Source organism: Nanorana parkeri, unplaced genomic scaffold (genome assembly GCF_000935625.1).
Source record: "Nanorana parkeri isolate BGI_ZX_2015 unplaced genomic scaffold, ASM93562v1 scaffold571, whole genome shotgun sequence".
Classification (NCBI taxonomy): Eukaryota; Metazoa; Chordata; class Amphibia; order Anura; family Dicroglossidae; genus Nanorana; species Nanorana parkeri.
Window position 1 is genome coordinate 712,622 of NW_017306839.1, and position 5,336 is coordinate 717,957.

A 5,336-nucleotide genomic window follows, 5' to 3' on the forward strand; every position below is an offset into this window, starting at 1 on the left:
GCAGTTGCCCATGGCAACCAACCAGCATCTCTCTTCAGTTTGCTCAGGTAGGATTTGAAAATGAGAGAGAGATGCTGATTGGCTGCAGTGCAAATCTGCTCCAGATTTTGTCTGCTCCAGTTTTGATAAATTCCCCCCAGGTGTTTAGACCCCCTTCCTGTCCAGGAAATTTTTCAGTATTCAGCGCTGCAGTACTTTGACATTTATTCCGTCATGCAACGCTGCACTGAAATTAATTTTGTACCATTTTTTGGGGACACATAGAGCTTTCTTTTGGTGGTATTTAATCACCACTATGGGTTTTATTTTTTGCTATAATTAGGAAAAATGACTGAAAATTTTGAAAAAAAAAGTTTTTTTTTTTTACATGATGTTAGGAAACATTATATTATTACATTATATTATAAAATATAAAAGTCGGGGTCACGTCGGGTAAATAGACATCAAACATGTCAAGCTTTAAATTTGCGCGCACCCGCGAAATCGCAGAAAACTACCATACCCAAAATTGGCCATAGGCGACGCTTTAAAAGCTTTTGCAGCTCATCAGTTTAGTGTTATCAGTGATTGATGGCCCTAGAATGATTGCTCTCACTGTGACGTTCGCGTTGATATGTAACATGTGCGGCGTAATGGGCGCAATCGTTGTTTTTGAACGTATGCGCCCCTGACGCATGTTTGCATGTGTATGTATGGGTGGGGACTTTAAAACATTTTTGTTTTTTTTTAATTATTTTTTTATGTGTAACTTTAAATTTTTTTTTTGGGGGGGGCTTTAATTCTTTTTGCTATTTTTTTTTCCTTCACTAAACTTTATGTTCGGCTGAGCCGAAGTGCAGAAGGACTTCGACTCAGCCGAACCAACATTTGGGTCAGCTGAGCCGAAGCTCCGGCAGCTCACTCGCTGCCATTCACCCCTGTTCACAGAGGGGCTGAACGGCAGTGAGCGAATATCTGAATGCCGCCGAGCTCTGTGGTACCGAGCAGAATAGCAAATAGTGAACAAAAGTAGAACAAATATTTTAAAAAATGTAAATAAAGATGAAATAAAAATCAAACAATTGGGCGGAGCTCGCAGTGACAGCTAGCTCCGCCTAATTGTTTCCTATTGACTGGCAGCTGCTAGAGTCTTCTAGCAGGTCCTGGCCAACGCCCGTCACGGCCGGCTCTGCCCAGTTGTTATTGTTTAATGACAGATCAGCTTCCCCAGGTCATTTGGGGATGCTGATCTGTCATTACAACTGGGCTGAGCCAGCCATGAGATCACCGCTGGCCCCTGCCCAGACGTCATTTGCTAGGTGTATGGCAGGCCTTCGGCCAGCGGTTCTTGATACTGAGGGACACAAGGGTAGGAGGCCAAACAATAGTGTCATAGGAGACAGCAACAACACGGCAATCCGGGATACACTGAAGAGCGAGGCTATCTGGAACAGGGGTCACTGAAGGAGAAGATGATAACAATCCACTTGCTGGACGTGCAGGATCTCACTGGGAGCAAGATGGAATCCAGAGACACAAAGGGAACAAGGTAGGTAGAAGCAAACCGCAGGGTTTTCAAAGGCAAGCGATAAACAGGGAATCCAGGTGTAAAGACACGTTGCTCGAACGGCGTGGAACAAGTGAGCTGGACTTTTAATGGAGAGGTTCAGAGTAGATTGGCAGGAAGCCGAGCAGCTCGGAGGAGGTAGAACCCGGTGCCGGATCATCACACATGGAAGTGTGACACCACCAATGTAAGGGGGTTTTTCTCCACTGTCTACCAGTGTAAGGGGACTCTTCTCCACTGACCCCCAATGTAAGGGGCTTTTCTCTACTGACCACTAATGTATGGAGGCTTTTCTCCACTGACCACCAATGTAAGGGAGCTTTTCTTCACTGACCACCAATGTAATGGGGTTTTTCACTGACCACCAATGTAAGGGAGCTTTTCTTCACTGACCACCAATGTCAAGAGGTGGTCAGAGTTGCAAAGGAGGCCTCCTCACTACTCAGCTCTCTACCAGGTACGTGATAGGTGTGTTCTGCAGAAGAACTTATGAGTTATGAACGAAAGTGGAGGCACTCATCAACAAAACACTCCTGTTCCAAGTCTTTGCTGTAGAGAGTACAAAGCTTATTTGCATGCTGGGATATTGCTCATGGCTCAGTTTTTGATAGGTCTGTAATGAATTTTACAAACATTCCAAAGAAAGAGTCATATGCAGTTTTTTCTTCTCTCATGCTCAGCAACCAAGTTGTCACAAATGATATAAAAGGTGTTTATCCTGACATTTTCTCGAGCTTCCTCTACTTGTGTCTTGCTGGAAGTTGCTGAACTTTTCCCTACTTGTATACTTTTCCTCTTAATCTCATAGTCATTTTTGACAGTTGATTTTTCCATTGCTGTAGCTTCATAAGTTGTGAACATTCTCTGGTGTCGTGAACAAACTGGATCAGTGACTCATACATCTCCAATACAATTCCAACATCAATGTCAATGCTTTGGAGTTTTTTGCTTACTGCACCAAATCTTTCTAGGACAGTACCCCACAAACCACTCATAAGTGCAGTCTCCAGACGTTGTATTTGAATCAGTAGACCTTCAGCTTCCTTGCGTGTTCCTAGTGCCTCTGTGGTTTTGTCCTTAATTGCTGTTAAGGCTTGGACTACTTGAGTCCAATTACGATTTAAGCTCCGACAGGCATCTTCCCTGGCTGACCACCATGTGTCAGATAATCTTTTTAATGATAGGGTGTTGGGCATAGATAAGTGTTCTTGTAAAACCTCCCATCTGTGAGCAGAAGCAGTAAAAAAAAAAAGGTATTGTAGGAAACAAAACAATGAGTAGGCTTCAGTGCAACTTTCAGCACCATGCTTCCCTACTAGATTTCAAGAGTGTGCAGAGCATGGAACATAAACAGCAAGTGCGTTTCTTTCCAGAATTCTGGCTTGCAATCCTCTATCATGACCAGACATATTGCTTGCATTGTCATATGATTGGCCACAACAGCTGGCAATATCAAGATCATATGACTTAAGAGTGGTGAGGACCACTTCAGCCAGTTGTTCCGATTTATGTCCAGGATTTGGAATGAATTGTAGAAAGCGCTCAATCGGCAAGCCATCTTCCTTGACAAACCTTAAGATGAAGGCTAGCTGATCCATGTGGGAGCTATCAGGTGTTGAATCAACAATAATCGAATAATATTTCACTGCGTTTGCCTCCTTAACTATCTGCGTTGTAACAGTATCAGCCACAAGCTGAATTAAATTCTCACAGGTAGTAAACGACAGGTAAGATGTGACTTCTTTTCCTGCATTGCCATAATGGGCAATGTGTTCAGCTAAAATTAGGTCAAATTCTGAAAGAAATTCAAACATCATCATGTAGTTTCCGTTGTGTGTGGAACCAAAACGGTCATCTTTCTCTCAGAAAGCAAGTCCTTGAGTACCAAGTGCCTTAACAGCAGCAACAACTCTTTTTAACACATTTCTCCAATATTGGATTTTCTCGAAACGCAGCTTTCTAAGACTTTCATCAATCCTCCCCAATGTCCATGCTCTTGATTTTAAAGAGAGCACACAGGATTTGTGTTCAGCTGAACGCTCGTGTTCAGTTAATCGAGCTGTGCCATTTTTCCAGTCATTGAAGCTATTTGCCAACTGGGATTTGCCACCAAACAAACGGCATGGAGCACAAAACACGACTCCTTTGCTTTTGGAGTAAACCCAATAGCTCCTTTTTGGTTTCTCTCCATTAAAGTTTTCTTTTTCAAACAGGTGTTTCGTTAGCATCCTAGAAGTGTTGGCATATACCCTTCTAGACTGTGTGAAGTCCAGATGGTCATTTTGAATTATTCCATGTTTAGCCACATGGTCTCAGGTATAATAATTTAAAACCCATTCAGCAGGGTCAGAACTCACTCTTACTAGTACGTCGGGATCATCAAATTCTCTTGAACTCGAAGGTCCTCCATCAGATTTAGAAGGCTCAGTTTCACTGACAATATTACTGTTAGCTTCTGAAGTGTCATAACTGCATGTGGCAACTATATCATTTTCACAAATGTCAGCAGTTAACTCTTCAATCACCTCCTCACCCTGCCCAGTAGGAGAAGAGGCCACAGGTTTGGTGAAAAACAGATACATTTTTCCTGTCTGTTCAATCTCCCTGGCTTGTTTTTCACTCCTTATTTTGGCATTTTTTTTGTACCCTGCTCCGCTTAGCCTTTTTCGCACTTCACTCATGGCTGCTAAGGATAGTACCAATGCTGTGATGAATAAAATTAGATTGCGTTATCTGCGTTTTATGAGTACTTATATATTTGACTATTAACACTTACCTAAATTATAGACAAGTTTTGCCTATACAAATAGCCTATAAATACAAATATAGGTTGCTCTGTTAGTGTAGCGGGGATGCCTGCTACACATTTTACTTATCCTGTCAGAGGCTGGATTCAGCAAGTGCCTGTTTAAATAGTAACAGGTGCGCGTTGTATCACTTCTGCCAACGTCCGAGAGAGGAGGCTGAGCTCGTTGATGGAAAGTTCCACCCAAAGCAAATGTCTTGTTTGCCTTGTAGTAGATACACCTCTGCATACACTGTACATCTGTCGCAGAACTGAACCACCATTGTATTGAGTCCCAGTGAATGGAAGGTGCTAAAGATGATGTAAACCCTAATTGTAAAATCTCATATGATCATTTAAACCAGCGGTCTCCAAAGCCAGCTGACAAGTCGGCACACGGTCAGGGACCGCATGCCCGACTTGTGAGAGCAACTACACGGTCTGCATCTCTGTCGGATGCAGACCGCAGAGCTGCTCCTGTCAGCTCCTGCCGGAGCTGTCACGGTCTAGGGACCAGGGCACTAGGGTACGTGAGCTCCTGTGTTTGCAGAGTTGGTAGGAGTCACAAAGAGGCGGGATATCGGGGATGTAGGTCACAGGGAGAGAGGAACGAATGGTCTGTGCGTTCTGAGGACGCACTAGAGGCACAGAATCTAAGAAGGGCCAGGTATTCGACAGAGCCTCTAGTGGTGAGGATGATTGGCTGCTGGACACCTTCCAGGTTGCGGCCCTCTAGCGCACCCACACAGACGCAAGGGACTAGTTGAAGCAGCGGGGAACTGGATACAAACAAGGTCAGTACTAGACCTTACTAATCACCACTAGATAACCGGGGAACGATGATGTGCCTCCTCCCTGCAAAGATGCAAGCAGGGGAGGGGGCTTGGAAGGAAAGGAGGGAGGGGGGAGTGTATTATGTGTGTTCTGGGGGCTTAGGAGGGAGGGGGGAAGTTTATTATGTGTGCTGGGGGCTTGGGAGGGAGGTGGGAAGTTTATTATGTGTTC

The 5,336-nt window shown here is 44.1% G+C and overlaps 1 pseudogene; it reads right to left on the reverse strand.

Moving 5' to 3' along the window:
- Positions 1-2,322: 2,322 nt before the first annotated feature.
- On the reverse strand, positions 2,323-4,227 carry LOC108791745 (annotated as a pseudogene).
- Between the last annotated feature and the right edge of the window lie 1,109 nt (positions 4,228-5,336).